Below are 21,143 nucleotides of genomic sequence, written 5' to 3'. Positions count from 1 at the left end.
CACTAAGGTTGGGTAACATGGTGTGACATGAAGGTCCCTGCATCACCCCGCCATCTCTGTCCCTGCATCATCTCCTCATCTCTGTCCCTGTGTCATCCCACCGTCTCTGTCCCTGCTTCACCCCGACATGTGGCATAATGTGAATTTTGGCTCAATCTAGGTGGCATAATGTGAATGTTTGCTCAATCCAAGTACCATGATGTGAATTTTGGCTCAATGTGGGTGATATGATGTGAATTTTGGCTCAATCCGGGTGGCATGATGTGAATTTTGGCTCAATTTGGGGGACATGATGAGAATTTGTGCTCAATCCGAGTGGAATAATGTAAATTTGGCCTAAATCCAGGTGGTATGGTGTGAATTTGGCCTCAATCCGGGTGGCATAATGTTAATTTTTGCTCAATCCATTGGCATAACGTGAATTTTGGCTCTTTTAGTGTGTCATAACGTGAATTGTGGCACAATCCGGGTACCATGATGTGAATTTTTGCTTAATCAGTGTGGCATAACGTGAATTTTGGCTCAATCTGGGTATCATGATGAGAGTATTGGCTCAATTCGGGTGGCATGATGTGAATTTGGGCTCATTCCAGGTGGCATGATGTAAATTTGGGTTCAGTCCGGGTGAAATGATGTGAATCTTTGCTCAATCCAGGTACCATGGTGTGAATTTTGGCTTAATGCGGGTGATATGATGTGAATCTTGGCTCTTTCAGTTTGGCATAACATGAATTTTGGCTCAATCCAGGTGACATAATGTAAATTTTGGGACATTCCATGTGAATTTTATTGCTCATTCTGTGTCGTGCAAGGTTTATTTTGGTTATTTCCATGTTGCATAATGTTTTAGGGGCAAGTATAAAGGGGTCTACTATTGTGTTGCATAATGTGTATAAGGGGCATATGGCGCGGTACACTACACTCAATGACACGCCTCCTTTTGAGTGGCCACACCCCCTATTTCTGTAGTGTGGGCGCGCACATAACTTCAGCCTTCAATTTCCCATATCACCACTTCAAAATATATACGTAACACACCGCATACACTTACACATTGGACAGATACACACAGCACAACACACCACTCACACACTGCAACACACACACAAAAACAGTACAACACACAAAAACACAGAAAATAAATGCATCATAGGTGCTAAATCTCAGACCTGAATGTATAATTCATCGAAACACATATGCTATCAAGACAGGGACGGTGTGTTTCAAACAGCAACACCACCCCTGATTTCATTGCTGTCATTGAGTATCAATGCAAACACTTTCTAACATTATGGTGGATGTTTTAACAAATTACAATCTTAGGTCTTTGGAACAGCATAAGTCAAAATTTTACAGCAATTTTAGAAATGAAAAAAACTCAAAGATTTCCCGGGCAACGCCGGGCGGGGCAGCTAGTAATAAATAAATAAGATGCTTGATGATATGGCGATAAGTAGAGCTGCTATGGTTCATTTTTTTCTAATAGAAAATGTGTATTAATAAATATAAAAAGATATAAAAAGAAATTTAAAGAATAAATGGAACTCAACGTGTAGCCACCTCCATGTGATGTTGTTATTCCAATTTTTTTTACAAGTTTTGGTGGCCCAAAGAGGCAATTTAACCGATCTGTTACAATTTGATCCTTGAAAAGAAAATGTTTTTGACCCACCCAGCTGTGTAACCATAGACCAACTCTTAGCTCGGATTAAGGGGTTTATTCTAGTTCATTCTTTCTGACAAAATCCTTCTTAGATGGACAAAACCATGTGCACTGCAGGGAGGCAGATGTAACATGTGCAGAGAGAATTAGATTTGGGTGAGTTATTTTGTTTCTGTGCAGGGAAAATACTGATTGCATGATTTTACACTTCAATATAGATCTCACTTTGAAGAAAAACCCCACCCAAATCTAATTCTCTCTGCACAAGTTACATCTGCCCCACCCGCAGTGCACATGGTTTTGTCCATCTAAGAAGGATTTTGTCAGAAAGAATGAACTAGAATAACCCCCTAAGTCGCTAATGTGTACAAAATTGGAAATGAGTTTGCAATGGCTCCAGTGTTTGTATCTTATCATTTAAGGGTGGCAGCTTAACTTTGTAACATTAGTATACCTCCCAACATGTCCTGCTCCAGGAGGGACACATTGCTCTGCTCCTGGACTTTCCTCTTAATATATGATCACCATCATATATTACATCAGGAACAGAGCATTGTGTCCCTCCTGGAATGAGTCATGTTGGGAGGTATGCTGTAGCCTAGAAAATCACAATTGCAATTACATTTGATTACAAACATGAATTAGGCCCTTCATGCCTCTAGTAATATTTCCATCATAAAGCCTATTTGATTTAATGTAACGCCTGTATTACCCTGTAGAATCATTTATACTTACACCTTAATGTACAGTTTCTCAAAATCCGCCATTATAGTCCAGGTTTTAAGGATATATACTTGAGCACAGGTGACTTAAATAGGATCAGTCATTTTGATTTTACCATCTGGACTCAAACATAGATTACCTTATAAACTGGACTGTAATGACCGAGTTTTGGAATCTCTGTCGTCTTAATATATGAACTTTTATGTACTGTAACTGTATGTGAGCGTATTTTGGAGGCAAGATAAATATTGGTGCACTGAGCTTCAAAAGTGATAAAATGGAGAGTGATAAACAATCAACCAATCAGCTCCTGTCTGACATTTTTCAAACACAGTCTGTGACATGGCAGGTAGGAGCTGATTGGCTGGCTGTTTATCACTCTCCGTTTTATCACTTGTGAAGCTTAGTGCATCTGGCCCTGAATCTGTACTTGTGTCTGGCTTAAGACAGATCTAATTCAGAAAACTAACATCTAACTTTCTCCATAAACAAACAGCTTAACATTTAAATCTAAAAAGAAGAGACTTATCTGCTTATCTTCTAATCTGCAGTCATAGAGTTGTCCTTGGATTGCATCATTATTGTGCAAACTGTGCAGGAAATATTTGTGTGGCCGCGGTGCAATTGTTACTTGTTCTTCTGTCAGTTCTCCCTTCTTATAAAGAGTCATCTTTGATGCAAAAGAACCGTATGGGAGCTTTCTCTGCAGCGGATAAAGAATCCTAGGCCTTTTGAATGGTCAATTTTTCATTTCTGAGTTATGAATATTGATTTGAGACATAATCTTTGTTTTTTTGAATTAATATTTACATAAAAGATATTCACAGTCTACCCCCTAAGTCTAGAGGTCCTACTCCAGTGTCAGGGAGCTGTCTGGGTATTTTGTTCCCACGATTTGCTCTGCTATTCTGCCAACAATAGAGGCTCATTAACGTTTGGCCCTCCAAGTTAGAGCAGCCCAAGCTTGAGTCGCAGGACGTCTGCCCAATATGTAAAATAACAGAATGAATGGGCTCCTTGGAAACAATGATAACAAGGGCTGGTTGAGCTAACTTTGACAGCGTGTGGTAATTTTCCAGCCCACTGACCCTGTAAAGAGTACTGGCACTCACAGCAAAGACTACCAGGCAGAGTGCTGTGAATAGCTACAAACAAGTGTAGACTATCTGATGATGTCATAGCCATATCTGACAGATTGAGCTTGCTTCTTTTCATGCGATTTGGGGCCCACATTTAACTCTTTCTGGGCAGAGTATAAAAGAGATATGCTTAGGAATAATCCATTAATTGGAGGATAGAGTGGCACGGAAATCCCAGGTGAGGTCTCATTACAGGACTTCTGGTAAAGTGGTTAATCAATCATTATGCTTGGAGGGTCACATCTAATCCCACGGCACACGTCTGGCACCAGGAATACTTCAATTACAGCTTTTTGACGCAATGTCTTGAATCATACAGAAGTCTGAACAAGCATGACATATAAAAAGAAGTGTATGGGTAATGTTATAACTAAGACACACAAGAATGTGCGCAGGAAATGAATAATGGGATTGATATATAATTTTCTGACACTGGAAAAACATAAACGTTGAATAAAAAAAAATGATAAACGTAAACGTTGAATAAATAAAATTATAAACATAAACGTTGAATAAAAAAATATGTATTTTGCTGACATTTTTTGCTACTACATATTGCAAACATGTACAAAGCAGCATAAAAGAAACATTTGTTGAAATAATAATACAATTAGAGTAGTATAATGCAGGGGTTCCCAATCTTTTTTGAATCACGGCACCCTAGAGTATCAAAATTTTTTCACGGCACCCCTAGGCCAAAAATAAATTTATTAGATTGGGTTTATATGTGATTCTTTGGGTCAGGTATGTGGTAAAGGACAGGATTTGCTTCTGTTTGTACACTTTTTATTAATGGCAGCCACCAGCATTGCTTTTGCTTATAAATAATTAACCATTAATAATTTGAGTTGGTACTGGACTACCAACCCAGGGCACCCCTGCATGTGTCCCGAGGCACCCCAGGGAGCCACGGCACACAGTTTGGGAACCACTGGTATAATGTATATAAATGTAATAAGATATTAAATAAATAATAAAGAAGGACGAAGCATGAAGTAACATTTTAACAATATTTATTCATCTTCTTTAAATAAATCTAGACAATCTTTTGAATGACTACAGTATAAAACACCTTGTCCATCAATGCAGCTTTACAAAGTGAAGCTACAGTAGCATCCAATTAAATAAAGCAAAAATTCATTTATTGGACCTAATTCACTAATTAGTGAATATGCAAATCTAGCAATTATAAAATGACTGCACATGCGCATAAATGGTATTACACATAGGCCCTTATTCAGATCTGATCGCAGTACAAATTTGTTCTCAAAATGGGAAAAAACATGTGCACTGCAGGTGGGGCAGATGTAACATGTGCAGAGAGAAATTTGTACTGCGATCAGATCTGAATAAGGGCCATAGAGTAGGTTAGGCCATTTTGTGGGAGTGTCAGATAGACAGGGCGTGGCATTTAAAGGTTAGTCTTTCACGTCAGCGCTGACATCAATCAGCCTGTCACAGTTTAGCGGAAGCCTCAGAGCTTAACACATTTGCACAGACTGCAAAGTCCTTTGTTAGGTTGGGAATTGCGTATGGTTTGCAAGTGGATAGCGATTATTGATCCATTTGCAATTCACTTGAAAATTTACATGGGGTGGTTTTCTTTCTGTCTTGATGGTGGCTATCAGCTGTGTCACCCCAGTTTGTCTGCCCCTTACCCTTAGAATGTAAGCTCTAATGAGCACGGCCCTCTCTCCTCATGTGCTTTTCTTAGAATATATCTCTGCCACTGTTATAATTGCATCAGTGTCCACTTTTGCAACAGTCTTTTTTATTTACCATGTACTTGTAATTATTTGCATTTGTACTGTGAATCACTATTTTCTTGTATTGTTATTTGTTCATCTACAGTATGTATTGTCAGGCGCTAGGGAACCCTTGTGGCGCCATATAATTAAACAATAATAATAATAATAATAATAATAATAATCTACACACAGTCATCTGCAACATTGCAGATTAGCAATTCAAGATGAATTAGGCCCATTGATACAAATACTATTTATTCTATACATGCAATCCATGGTGGGATGCATCACATTGAAAATGTGATGATTGGATGCACCGAGCATCACATTTAGAATGTAATGCATCTCACCACGGATCACATGCATAGGGACTTCTAGGTCTGTGATCCATGATGACACGAGTAGTGCAGAAGACACTGGGAGGGATCCATTTGGATCCCTCTCAGTGCACATTGCAAAGAGAAGTCCATAGGCTACTATTGGGCAATGCCATCTACATATGGCATTGTCTACTGATTGCAAGCTCATTCTGGAGATTAGTACATATGAGAAATGTAGCCAAACGTGTGAAAAGGGCATTCTTTGGCAAATTGAACGAAAACACCCAGTGTTTGACATTTGAAAAATAGTAGAAATAGAACAGGGGTAGACAACCCAGGTAATTGAGAGCTACCAACAGTTCATGATTTCTAGGCTACCTGTGGATCTGTAGAATGTGTTGGGTAGGAATGAATGCAGCACATATTTGAAAATGTGACAGTTAGCAATGGCTTCACCTGTGCACTAGCTGGGTGGTCTGGAAAACATAAATTGTTAATAGCTCTGGAGGAATTGCTTGGCTACCGCTGAAATTCTTACATCAATTCATTTTTTACCCAGTGTTACAGAGAGTGTCACACTAAAAACAACGTAACAAGTAAGTATTATGCACTAAACAAAGAGGAACCATACATTAGAGTTATACCATATGTAGCAGTAATGGTATAATGTTCACTTATAATAAATAGATCCTCACCAAAATGGTTCTTCGACTACAGACAAAGTTTTTACAGTTTTTAGGAATGTTTCCTCTATAATGATGGGTGGAGCCTGAGAGTAACGATGTCATCACTTTGTTGTACAGACCCAGTCCAACATCACAGAGATTGTTAGGTTTCCTTGAAAGTTAGGATAACTGGAGAATACAGTATAGGCTGTTCCTCTTGTAAATTTGTGTTTGGGGCCAGAGGTTCTGGGCATTGTAATATCACTCCCAAGGGCACTGCATGTGGAGGGGGCTGAATGACTGGGTTGAATGTGATATACAGTAGGGCCATTTCAAGCCTTCATTTTAGACAGGGTGGCCCCCTCCCGCTTGTTATTACTGACTGCTAACTGCACTGGAGAATATTACACTGTCAAAACACAGAGTAAAGGCAGTATAAACCTGGTCAATGGGTAACTGCAGGGGGTTTGGATTAATATCTCTCTCTCTCTATCTATCTTTCTATATAGATATAGATAGACTGGTCCAAGAGTCCGGGGCTGGTTTCAGAAATACAGGGGAACCCTACGCTGTTTGTCCCCTGTATTTTTGGAACCAGGTCCGGCTCAATGAGCCTGGGGCTGGTTATGCTCAGGGGGACCATTTTTTTTTTAAATTGGAACTTTTACACATTTTTTAAGACAGAACCATGCACAGATCTCAATGATCTGTGCATGGTTCTGTCAAATTCGCCTGTCAGAACCTACCAAAAATCGAATCCCATTAAATTTGCGAATTGTATACTTTATAATGGAAAAACATCTGGATGAGAATTGAAGTGTTTGAATAATCACCAGGCCAAAATGTGCGAATTTGCGGCAAAAAATGCGATGTTTCCCACTAAAAATCACCCCCCCCCCCCCAACAAAAATCTGTTCCATCATTCTGTTTTGAGAATGTGAATGTGGTGTGGGAGAATAGCGGGTGGAAAATCCGGTTAACTGCTCCAGGCAACTTTGTATGTTTCCTTTGTAATCTCTGTGAGCTGATGAAGTTATTGGAGGCAGGAATGGCCAAGACTAACATATTTCACTGTATCAAAGAGCTTTCTTAGTTGACTTGTGCTAGATCATACGAGTACCACTTCTGAGGTTATATACTAGCAGGGACCCCAAGTAGGAGAAGAAACTCAATGACAAAGGTAGAAGCATAGTTGCATTCTGCAGTAGACTCCCTAAAATATCAGCAATCTCCCTCTCTCCCTTATTAGTCTAGCAATCTCCCTCATTTCACCTACTGTAGCCCACATTACACTGTTACATTCTTGGGAAAAAAGGAATGAGAGATAAATACATTTATATTGAATCATCAGCACTATTTCCCAGCACTTTAGCAAGTATAGTATCTCTTACTAACTGCTTTGGGGCTCATCTACATTTGGATATAAGTCATTTTAAAAGAGTCCTCTCAGATGTAGCAGTGCACACCAACACTTCTAGGTGCCACGTTCACAAACTCTTTTCACAATCTCTCCATATATGGAACTAGCCACGCCCTTTCTGCGGAACATGACACCCCCCCCCCCTCAATGGGGCGCAGTGCAAAATTCTATTACTAACTATAATCTCCCTGAAACTAGTTTTCAAACGTAGGCAAATATGGGTAGAATAGGAGGGAAAAAGGAAAAATCTAAGAAATTCAAACTAAAGAGAAAGAAACTGCATTCCAACAGTATTGGAATGGGGGACATTTTATGAAAGGAGTAGGCTGGCATGCACTAGAGCGAACAGACGCTGCTGCGCATGCGCAGATTTTTGGGAAAATGGTGCAACAGCCATTTCTCTGGCAATTTTTGCACCAGCAGCATTGTGTAGTCTGACCAGTATAGCGCAGATCTGTGCATGTGCAAATCTCTGGAAAAATGTCCGTTACTGGATTCCAGGGGGTAAGTATTTAAAAAACTTTTTGCAGCGTTTGCGACGTTAGCCCCCCTAGGCTGAGGGGTCCATGTGCACCTAACCAATTATAAAAATGCCACTGATTACAATCTATAGTTGAAAAACTTTGCCAAAATATTAGCTCTCTAATAGAGGAGGAGGCCTGTGTACAGCCTCCTCAGTTCGGGCCTCCTCTTATCTGCCAGGAGCAACACCGCACTGCACAGCGCAACAGTCTGAGCACTAGAGCACAAACCTCTGAAAAAATGTTGTGGCAGCCTTTTACAGCAATTGCGGCAGTGCTGCATCCCGCATCGATGGACGCTGGAGGTATTAAAAATAGAGTGCAGTGTGCTCAGTGTGGGCCACCTGGGACTCATGGGTGCCTGTGTATTGCGCACATTGCACCCTTTATAAATATGCCACTGATCATTACTGAGTAAAGGATTAATATTTTCTCCCACGTATTCACAAAAAAATAGATTTTTTTGTAGATATAAATAGGGTTTTTAAAACGTTATACAGAAAAAGATTTCTTGCAAACATCTCCAAATAAAAGCAATGAGGATGATGCTCCAATCAGGTTGGATACAGGGGATGGCCCTGCAATGAAATCCTTGAAAGAATTATAAGAGGAAAGTCATTCCAACATGCCTGAAAAAATAGAGAACATACAGTATAAGCTGCAATTTCTTCCCTTTTAAATGAAAAAAAAAAATTACTTACAGTATAGAATGTTTTTACAAAACCATGATTGAGGATTTTAAATACTTGTGCAATTCGGCTAAACCCAAAAGACCTATAAATGTAAACACATGGTAAAGAAAAGCAATTAAAAACCTCATGAAAGATTCCTAAATTATTATCAGGGAAGCAGAAATGGGAGGGTTCTTGTTATGCAAGGTTCCCGGGCCGAATTCCCAGAAAAATTTACCAGGAATTCAACCCTGCTATATAGCAGGGTTGCTCTGGGGACAAGCCCGGGAAACAGGCCAGTGTGAAAGGTACTTACCCGGCATCCCGGCTTGCTTCCATTTGGGCAGCGGGGTCCGGGGTCCTGGGATCCAGGCAGTGGGGTCCATGGTCCAGACTGTGGGGATCTTGCTCTGGCTCTTGTAGCACTATTTGCTGGGCAGCGGGGTGGGAAGCGTTTCTGGATTTGAAAAGACTGGCTGGATGCTCGCAGCCAATCAGCGTCCGGTCAGCCTTTTCAAAAAAGTTGTTGTGATGAAAATATGTCTTTTGTAGGGAGTCTACCTGTCTGTCACACAGTTGCTAAGCAAGAGAAGCCTCTGACCTAAGTGGTTGGCGATCATGTGACGATTAACACATGATTGGGTCTCAATGTTCAAGAAAGTAGAGACTTAGGGGTGAATTTATGAAGCTTGGAGAAGTGTTATCTATCCCCATAAAGAACGTTATGAGCAAGGTGATAATGGTTCAGCCAATCAGCTCTTACCTGTCAATTTACATATTGTAGCTGATTGGCAGAACCATTATCACCTTGCTCATAACGTTCTTTATGGGGATAGATAACACTTCTCCAAGCTTCATAAATTCACCCCTTATACTGATAAAAGATAAATGCTGTTAGAGTATTCCTAGAAATCTATTGGAAGGATCTTACATGCTGCATATCTTACATCATGTGACATGAGACACTGTCTGAAAACCAGAAATGTATAACTGATGAAATTCTTTTATATACGGTATATTTATGGAATTCCCAATGAAATTGAAATAGTCTTTAAAGTAGGTTGATAATATTAATATATTTATGTGGACACAGATGGATGGTTAACAGCTACTAATTAACAGCCATATTAGTACAGCGATATGAACCTTGTTAGGATCCAATATAAGTTACCTTTGACAAAGCTGTTTGGAACATTAAAATGCGTTGGTGGTTGGCCAGTCCTGCCTCCAACAACTTCATCAGCTCTCAAATTTTACAAATGAATCATACAAAGGTGCCTGGACCTGTCATCTGGATTTTCACTACAGATATTCCCACACCACAGAGGGATCCAAGAACTTTGGGTTCATGAAAACGAATCAATATTGAGATCATTAACTGTGCACTCTATTTTCTGGATGATATGATTTTTGAGAACAGACAACATTAATCCATTCTCTGATATATTCATAAACTGAACTGAATCTGATTACATAAATGAGGATTTTGACACCCACACCCACACACCCATCTAGTCCTGATTGTATTAAAGGTATGTGCCTAGCCTGACCTTACACATGATCACTTGCCTTGCATATAGTCGCAGTGGGCATAGACGTCTATGGCAACTCACTTGTAAGCTCAGGCTGGGCACATTTGTACATAATGTAGTACTGTTATACTTCCAGTGTACCTTGTATACTATGCGAGATCAGAGAAGAAAGGAGGACAACAGAAAATAATTGGACAAAGAATACAACAAGAGTACATGAAAATACAACAACCATCATGCACAGAAAGTCCCAATTTCCACTATGAACAATGAGTACACTATGGACACGTTCCCCATAAGGATCAATGATCCCTTGTTTTAATTACATGGGTGCTGTGTTCTCTCTGTTACTGAATGCAGCTCAGGCTGAATGGAACAATTGTGTTTATAAATAAAGGAGCAATTTCCTTCTGGAACTAATTTGATTACACAACACCAAATATACTCAGTGGTGGTTCACAAAGGCAATTGATCTCATTGACGCCCTTGTTTATACAATAAGAGCAGACATTGAAAGATTGACAGGGCTTCCATTCTTACTGCACATAATGAACTCAACCATATCACTGTATATGACACCTATATGCAGGGGTTAAAGTAGTAACCTAGTCCTGAGGCTGGTCCTCCGACCCCCTGCCTCATGCCTTGACCATCTCTGCCTGCTTACATCCTGCTATCAAGCCACCTCCCACTTGTTTGCACCTCATGTAATCTGTCTGTTTCCCCTTCCTACTAGATTGTAAGCTCCTCAGAGCAGGTGTCTTCCCTCCTGTTGTTAGAGCCCTCTTCTCTTCACCTTTCACTCACAGCTCTCCTATACTCAAACACTCAGCGAAAATCTTCATCCATACTCATCTCCATCTTTGGCCACCAGCCCCTAGTAGCGCATTGATCAAGTCCTCACTACATACATTTAAGCTGTAATGTGTATTGAACTGTGGCATTCATTTTACCTGTAATCTATTTCTGGTATTTATTAATTGTAATGTTAAGTTTTGTCTCCCTGTACAGTTCCTTTGTACGGCGCTGCGAAACACTTGTGGCACCTTATAAATTAAATAATAATAATGATAATAGGCATGACACAGGTATTTGGTTATTTGATGGAGTGTGGTATATTTTGTCAAGATTCACATTACAGTATATCAACTTCAACATGCTTGGTATGTCAACATTAACTACATCAACATTCATCTTGTTAACACTAATGAAAGGTTGATTTGATTAGAATGTTGGCAAAACTTCCTGGTGGTCTAGCAGTGACTTACCTGGTCCAGTGGCTCCAGTTGTGTCCTCCGCCACCATCACAATGTCTTCCAGATGATCCTCCAGTGCTTCTGGCGCTATGTATGACACACTATCACCCATCCCCTAGTGACTAACCCCAATCTCTTCTGATACAGCTTAGCCCTTAACTCTCCACTGACCACCTGTACAGAACGTTGAAATGGTGAGCATGTCAACATTCATGTTCATTACAGACATTTCATCAATTGGGCATTGTACGTGGTGTTCACACACTGGCCTTTATTCAGATCTGATCGCAGTGCAAATTTGTTCTCAAAATGGACAAAACCATGTGCATTGCAGGTGGGGCAGATGTAACATGTGCAGAGAGAGTTAGATTTGTGTGAGTTATTTTGTTTCTGTGCAGGGTAAATACTGGCTGCATTATTTTTACACTGCAATTTAGATTTCAGTTTCAACACACCCCACCCAAATTTAACTCTCTTTGCACATGTTACATCTGCCCCACCTGCAGTGCACATGGTTTTGCCCATTTTCCAAACAAATATTTTTCATACTGCAATCAGATCAGAATAAGGGCCACTGTGTGGTAATGCATTTATACAAAATCCCAAGGAGAAGGGGACTGTGAATGATTCGATAGTCTCTAAAATGTAATTTGATATTGTGACACTATGCAAATTAATGTAATGTTATTGTGCACATATAATTTGTGAAGCTGCCTCATGGTACATCCTCAAAGCCAGATAGATTTCAAGTTCAGGATTAATGCTCAACTGTTTCCTCATTTTTTGGGAACAGAGGTGGTTGTGATAAACTCTCTAAAGAATTCAGAAAATAACTGGCAAAGGATTTAAACATTATTCAGCAGCTGCAGGGAAGCTGAAAGATGTTTTGGATGCTAGGCAACCAAGGACACTGAGGTACGCTGCTTTTCTTCTCTGTCATACATCCTGGGCATAAAGAGTATGCTCCTTTTGTTCAGCACTCCCAATGTAGGTCTTATATTATCTATATATCTATCTATCTGTATATCCTTGTCCTACAAGACTGCAGCACTGTTCATCCTCGTGTTCTCCTCATCATTGGACACAATGCAAATTTTGTAAGCATCGGAACAATATATTGCCACTGTGCATGCAAGCCTTAATGTGCATCTGCCATTTTTGTCTTGTGGGATCGGTCACAGGGTGGATTTATTTTCAAATCGATACAGAATGCTGGCAGAGACACTGCCAGGGGACAAACATACCAATGGCAGCTGTGGGGGTATCTGTGGGGAAACCAACCTCCACAGGCAGACCCCAACAATAGGGTAGCCTACTCAGGGCAGCCCCTTCAGACAGCAGTGGGTCAGACAGGCCCAGTAGGTCGTGACATCCTGGCCGCAACTGCTTAGTGGGCCCACTTCACGTTGTGGGACCCTGGACATTTGCCAGCATACCCACCCTGTAGTATTTACGTAATATACAAATGGGTGTAAATGTACTAAGCTCTCTTTTTGGTTGAATTGGCAAGCAAAAGAAATTTACTAAAGAAACTTTTTTTCAGATAGAAGTACAAATCACAGGTGGACAGGATCATATGCTCAATTCCATATTATCCAAACTCGGATGTAAATTCCATACACAACATTAAAACACCTAGAAACGTTTCTGCAAACACAATTGTGCACTCTCGGATCTAAATGCACTTTTCAAATACATGTTAGTGAAGGAAACAACAAGAGTAATAGAGGTTAATCTTATGGTTCACATAAAAAGTAGCAGTGCTCACCATAGGCTTCAAATTGCTCTACCACCATTGAAGTCTATGAGGTGGGTTGTTTCAGTTATAGCATTGCCACTCACAGCCAATCACCAGGCAGCTCCTATAGAGGCACCATCGGATTAACTGGTGGCTCTACTAATGGCAGGACTCATGTGGGTCCCAGTCATTTGCATACAGGAAGTGTGATAATACATACAACTCGTGATGTCTGTCTTGCACTTTGTTATTTTTTAAACCCTAGTATACCTATTTGGACTGAAGATGACCTGTTATATACCATCTGAAAACAAGGTTCACATAGTAAATTCCTGTGTTATAGTGTAGAAAAAGCACCAGTGTCTGATCGATTTCATACGTGTTTAATCTTGGGGAAATACGTGTGAAATACGGTGACATTTTAACTTTTCATAAAAAAAGTATTTTATTTATGTTTATGTTTTATTTATGTTAGGCTTGAAATATAACACTGTGAGCAAGGGAGGTTTGTCTACTAAATGGCAGTTTAAAAAAAAAAAAAAAAGCATTGGATCCCAAAGATTATTCTACTCCTATAAAGTAGCTCCATGCACAGCCACTAAGTCTTAAACTTTCACAAAAATCAGTCTGTTGTCTGCCTTATACTGTTCACTGTTCACGCAGAACACTTAAGGCCCCCTTACAATTGTAAGATTTGATCCGATTTCACCCAATTTAAACAGATTGGGTCAATAAATCAAACCAAATCTTACATGATTGTCCTGCACTGCGACCCGATGCGCTTTCCCGTGCGCATCGGGTCTGACCCATGAGATTGATCCTTCTGCACATAGGATCTATCTCATCGGGTCCATCAGGCACACTTCAGGGGACATTTCCCAGCTTTCAATTTATCGCCCACCCCCCCGGGGAGTGACTTGGTGACCTGTGCATGATCCGCTCCCCCACACAGCACTCTGAGCCTGCCGCCATTACACGCATCAAGCGGCAGCACATTGCAGAAGTGTTCGGTACATAAAGTGTCCCGCATGTGTTTTTTTTTACACCCTCTGCTGCCGCCCCCCCTCCGTAGTTTTGCGCCCCCCGTATTATGTGCCTTAGGGTGCCTCCCCCATCCCCCCTTATTACCCTCCGTAGCCTCCGTCCTCTGCTTCTCCCGAGCCCACGGCCGTCTCCTTCCCTGTAGACTCTGTACAGTGCGGGTTCTCTCCGTCATCAGGTTGGGCGGCTATCTCGGGGAATCCCTTCTGTTCGGGAGATGATGTCCCCGAGCACCTGACAGCACCCCCCTCCCCGGCAAAATACCTCAGTTCAGCAGTGCACAGAAAAGGAAAGTGTCTTTTAAACAGCTATTTAACTGTTTTTTGAACAGCTCACTTGCTAATTAAATGCATTAAGTACTGGGGTGAATGCTGTGCTCTAGGGATGGCTATTGGTGCAGACACCATCGATGGTTGTCATCGATGGTGATTTTGCACCCAGCCATCGATAGTGGCAAACTATTTGATGAATAACCATTGATAGTTTTAGCTATTGATGGTCATCCATTGTATTTGACTGAATGGCCCTTCCGGGTGTCTAGAGCAGAGCAACATGCTATAAATTTTAATTGTTACTAATCTGCTACAATTGCAACCTATATATTTGTTTTGTTTTTATTAAATTGTATCATTACAATTGCACTATCCACTCAGCAGTGCATGGTGTTATCTGTTTCCCCTTTTTTTCTAAAGCTTAAGGGGAGGCAGACCAGATGTACTAACATCTTGCCTGCCAAAGCGGGGGAGCGCTCACTCTTCGCTCCGCCGATGCCTCCTCCAGCTGACCGCGCTTCAGTTAACACTGATGCGCCGTCTCCTTCCCCCCGGCCGGCTTTACTGGGTATGTGCAGGATCTTGCTACTCACGCGAAATCCCAAGCGCAGCCCAGAGCCAGCAGCAGGGACAGCGCTGCTGGCGAAGCCAAAACCAGCATCGGGCGGAACGGTCAGCGATGCTGACCGTTCATACATTCGGCCTGCTATCATTTAGATAGCAGAGCCAATATGGACAGGGACACATGCGCCCCTGTCATTTACTGCACGCTGGCTCCTTCATACATGGGAGAGAAGCGGTATTAGTGATACCACTTCTCCCCCATAACGACTGTTCATACATCTGCCCCTATGAGAGAACAGCCACGGGTTGCTATTGCGCTAACATGACCGCTGGTTGAGTAAAGAAAGAGCCATCTCTGCAGAAGAGCCATCGCTCACCTCAAGCATCACATGACTCACAAAGCTCAATTGGCAGAGCCACCTCAAAGATCCGGCTCATTTGTGAGCTACCAGTCTTTTTAGAAATCACCCCAGCAGTCCTCTACACACAGGCAGCGTGGGGGACAGACAGGCAGCACTGGCTGGCCGGTGTATGGGCTGGAAAGGCAGCTGCCATTGCCAATGTGTGGGACTGGCTGGCTGGTGTAGGGACGCGCAGGGAGCGGCAGGTGTATGGCCGGGCTGGCAGGTGTATGGGCGGGTGGGCGGCCAGCCAGTTTGTGTCAGTGTTGGCAGCGCCAACAGTGACTAAATATTGAGTTTACTGTCCAGAATGGCCCCTGTATAAAACTCACCTGCCAGAATAGGTGCGAGGGAGAGACCACGGTACAGATCAGAGCAGGTTCTGATGGATGTGCCGAGGTCGTGCAGCCTTTGGCTCGGTGGAGGCAGGGACAGATACAGAGGGGATCCATGCAGCTGCGGCCTGGTGGAGGCAAGGAAGGATACAGAGGGGGTAGTCCCAACTCCTACTGAGTGGGCAGCCAGTTACCCTTAGTTGGGACACTGTGCTGTGTGGTGTTTTAGCTGCTGGCCCAGGCCTGTCACTCAATATACCTGCAGCCAGATGCCTGCTGCTGTACGCTGTGCAAGAGGACAGCCAGGACTGGACATTCAAACACATTGTTCACCGCCGCTTCGCCTGCACCCCTGCCCTGCTCCTCACCACTGCTGCAGCTGCCGCCCGCCCCACTGCTCCTCAATACCCTTCAGATCCCCGGTTTTACATGTGCTAACTCAGATGCAATTTATCACATGAAAAAAAAGGCACATGACACCAAACAGGAATGAGGAGAAGCTGGGGATGTGTTTACATCCTACGGCATCTCCACCTGAATGCCGCTATTGGCCGCCTAATTGGCAACTAGGTGCCGCTAGGCGGCCAATAGCGGGGAGGAGAAGACGCAGAATGTAAAAGTCATTGTGCGGCTTCTCCTCAGTCTGGTTTGGTTTTGGGTTTAGTTCTTTAGTCCCATGATGCTACTTTGGAGTGAAGAGGACTTGATCCATGCCAATGGACATGGTGAGTATGGTTTCCGCCCACAGGTCCCCAAAGGATTTCTTCAGGATGTGTGGACGGACGTTGACCTACCTACGGGCTCAACTTAGGAAAGCCTTTATGAAATATCAATATCTTTATGAAAGGGCTATGTATGGAATAAAGTTTTATTTTTCTGGTGTGTCAGTATGTTTATTCTTCTATTTGTATTGCTGAGGAACTTCAGCAATACAACCATAAAATGCCCATCATATTGGGACTTATGGTTCTCCAAGTCCCTGCATGCGGGGGAGGCTTGCTGGGACTCATAGTCCCACAGCAATATACAATGGTTTATTACATTTTTGGACTCCACAATCAGCCTGATGCCCACCGCACAGGGGCATCGGGGACAGCCCCAGGCTTAAACCTGAGTAGGTCATTTCTGGAGGGGGGGACCCCTTCTTTGGGGGGTCCACACTCCCCCAGGACCCCTTCACAGGCTGACCGGTCAGTGGGTGAATGCTGTGGCTGGGGGGGACTTGTATAACAAATTTTGCCCCGGCTGTGGCATTACCCTGATGGCTGGTTGGGCCTGGTGCTGGTTCTTAAATATGGGGGCCCCTACTCAAATTGACCCACATATTTTGGGAACATTGACGGGCCTGGTGCTGGTTTAAAAAAAAAAGGGGGATCACAAATACGTTTTTTTGCCCTGTTTTTTTAAAACCAGGACCGGTTCTTTGAGCCTGGGGCTGGTTACGGCCATGGACATTGGACATTGCACGGATCTGACTGATCCGTGCCAGCTTCCATTACGAATTTGTATTTGAAAATTCAAACTTTGAAAATACAAATTCGTCTCAGGATAAATACGAATGCATACGCCATTGGAAAATACAAATAAGTCAAATACAACTGATTAGTAAATGTTCCTCTGGAATACAAATTCTTAAATGCCATGTGACGGCGATGCCAGAGCCCAGGGCTGGTTTCAGGAATACAGGGAATACTCCACTTTTTGCCCCCCATATTTTGCTTCTCCTCTACCATGTTGCCCTTCATGCATTATTTTTTATTTAAAAATTGTTAAAAACAATAACGTATATGAAATTAATGAAGCATTTATAAAATATAATTTATTCATATATTCTAATATCTTCTCTCATTCTTTTCTTTTTAAAATAGAAATGTCATTAGACAAAGACATTGACTTTGTTACCGGACTACTCAATATTTACTGGAGCCATGAATGCCTGTGGCGTCTAAAAAGCAAGGGATACTCTGACAAGGTCAGACGAAATGTGGCCTTAGAAGAATTAGCAGTATTTTCCTGACAGTTTTTCCCGTCAGCTGATAAGGAGTGGGTACGTAAAAAATTCACAAATATTGAAGATTGAAAAATCAAAGATTTCGGGTGCGGGAAGTGTCCAACATTGTGGTACTACCCACAGCTACTATTTGTTTTGGAACAAGAGCCAGTTTGATCAGGCTTCTCCTCTCACCCACGTCCTGCTGTGCTGGAACAGGGAGAACAATCTCTGCCACCATCTGTAAGTATATTTACTTTTCATCCTACCAGTGAAGTCCTACCCACTCTAGTGTTCATTCTAGCACCCGCCATATTTGAAAACTCATGCAGTTCATCTTCCTTGCATGGGGTGTCACTGTCTGCTGTGGTGTTTCTAGCACAGGTCTGGTTTGCATATCAGTGCTGTTATACAGACCACACTGTTCTAGAATCACTACAGCAGACAGCGACACCCCAGACATTTAAGAGGAACTGCATGGATTTTTAATGATAGCGGGTGCTAGAATGAACACAACACTCCATGCTATCTTATACAATAACCTCCTTGTGCCATCAGTACGATACTGAACCAACAATTGCTAAACTACGTAGATCCACTGTTGACAGGATATGAAAGTTCTCCCTTCAGTTTTTGAAATGCTGTTAATGAAATGCCACCTGTTCTCAACTGCAATGTCTTCCCACTCACTGGTCCGCATGGTTTTCTAAAAAATAACCCTAATTAAAATATATATTTTTATATTAAGATGGATTGCTCTGATGTGGATTTCGCACCCACCCCAGACCACACTTCTAATGGAACGGAGGATTTAACCAACACCCCTGTTGCCACATCACAAAAGCAAACAACAGCTACAGCTCCTTCTATGCAACCACTTTTGGGAAGTTCGAGGAAGCGCACCAGAAAGCAAAATTATACAGATGAAGATGATGCAATCTTCGATCAATTGAAGAGAAAACTGTCCAAACCGCCTGACCATTGCGACCAATATTCTGTATATATGGGAAACTGCATGAGGGTACTGGCCCCTGACCAGGCTCTTCAGTTTGAAAGACTGAGTAATGATTTAATGTACAGGGCTCGATTCGGTATTTTATCTTTGCACACCACAATCAACGATCCTCCCATCAAAGCCCGTAGCGCGTAACCCCTTTGTGCCCAACCCCAGCCAACCCCCCTACCCCCCCCCTTCAGCAATCTATAGTGCCCTGTTGGCAGATGAGGAGACGTCTGTTTACTGTAGTTTGTGATGCATTTTATTATGGCATGCCAGTTTTTGGCTTTATCTGTTTTTTGGGGTATTTAATTTTATATTGACATGTTGTCGCTAGTTTTCTCAATTTCAAAATTAATCTTACATCATTATATAAAAGTTCCACCAAGTCTTGTACACACCGCAAATGTTGCCTATCATCCCTCCTAAAGGAGATATTGCAAAACATAACAAGGAACTTTCTATATTCCTGTGGTATGGAAAGCGCCTGCAAATATCAGCAGAAAAGGGAACTGGGGGGCCTCAACTTGCCATGCCTCAGAACCTATGCTATGGCGGCTAATTATCGCATTGCAATGGACTGGATATCGGGAACTGACACTTAATACATAAGACCCCCCGGGCTCTCCCAGAAGCAGTAAAGAGTAATGTCCTCCTCAATACTACTTGCATGGCATGGCGATTGGTTAGGTCTGCTGTCCACACTTCCAAATATACATCTATTTTTCTTCCCCTATGGGCCAACCTCAGTTTCATACCCAGCCAGCTTACAAATGTTTTTAGATCCTGGAATGTCGGAGGCCTCAAATATGTTGCAAATTTTCTAAAGGTAGATTCCCTGACCATCCTGACTTATACAAGTTTAAAAGATAAATATCCTCAACTTCAGATACCACAATTTGTATATGTACAGGTAAAGAGCTATGCCCAATCTGTATTAACTTCGACGGGCCAAATGTTACGCTTTGTGCTCTTGACAGACTCTTACACGCACTGTTAGATATTCCCCTTTCAACTTCTCATATATATGACCTCTGCCATAAGTGCATAGCATTAGACCAACCTCCAAAGGATTTTTTGGAGTGGCAGAATGATTTTCCTGAACTGACCATGAAGACCATGCTGACAGTGCGGACCTAATACACTTCATGTGGTCCTGTACCATCGTACAATCTATTTGGTCTGAATTTCAGGAATTTGTTAAATCGAACCTTAATATAGACTTCACCATTTCCAAATCTTGGGTGTTTTGGGGACGATATTCCTCCTCAGATTGTAAATGTTTTTCCCCAGGTACCCATCTACTGCTTGTCAAGCTGGCAGCGACTATTAAAAAAAACATATTGTTAGAATGGATCTCCCCAACCCACTCCTCAATGTCTTTGGCTTTCCCTAGAATAACTCACCTGTTCATGATGGACTGGACAGAAACCTCTATCCAAAAAGAAAAACTGACAGATCTTTGATACTTGGCTGCCATACATCCACACCCTATCCCTCCCTCTGAAAGTTGCCCTCAGGAATTCTTTCTCCAATACCACTTGGTACCTCACAGAAACTTTAAGCAACGACCCTCCATTCTGAAATATTTGTTGAAGATTGTTATATGGATGTATTGTGGTGCTCTAATTTGTTATGCTGATCACATACAATGTACCATCAATTATTATTGTTTGTTCTCGATCAACCAGTTTATTATTGTCACACTTGCAATGTACTGTAATGTATTTAATAGATTTTTCTTGTCAATAAAAAAATTAAGAAAAAAAAAAAGTTCCACCAAGTTGCACTAAACAGGTGTGGTGTGTATTGGTGTATAATATATACTGTATTTATGTGTGTGTGTGTATAAAATATAGATAATTTAATTTACAGTTTCTTATATAGCGCTGCATATTCCAACCTGAGGGACATCAGACTGACACGATTTGGGCAGCCTGCCCATCTCATCTTGCCTATATCCAGCCTCCCATCTCCACCTGCTCTTAAATGAACTGCTCCCAGGTTTTATTTACTTAATTAAAGGCCATATTTCCTTCCGACATACTTCCCCAAGTTGGTCTGTTTGCACAATGAACTTTTTTTTCCCTAAAAATTAAAAAAAATGATGTCTTAAGAAGTACAGAACCATAAAAAAAAATTATCCT

The 21,143-nt window shown here is 41.8% G+C and overlaps 1 long non-coding RNA gene across 1 annotated transcript; it reads left to right on the top strand.

The window, feature by feature from the left end:
* The first annotated feature begins 12,507 nt into the window (after nt 1-12,507).
* On the top strand, nt 12,508-20,700 carry LOC146031622 (uncharacterized). The gene is made up of 3 exons (XR_014457090.1): nt 12,508-12,573; nt 17,878-18,242; nt 18,748-20,700. It is a non-coding gene; the product is annotated as an uncharacterized LOC146031622 (long non-coding RNA).
* Nucleotides 20,701-21,143: the final 443 nt, after the last annotated feature.

The sequence above is a fragment of the Crinia signifera genome, chromosome 1 (genome assembly GCF_055691185.1).
Source record: "Crinia signifera chromosome 1, ASM5569118v1, whole genome shotgun sequence".
NCBI classification, from domain to species: Eukaryota; Metazoa; Chordata; class Amphibia; order Anura; family Myobatrachidae; genus Crinia; species Crinia signifera.
This window is presented reverse-complemented; position numbering and strand designations above follow the sequence as displayed.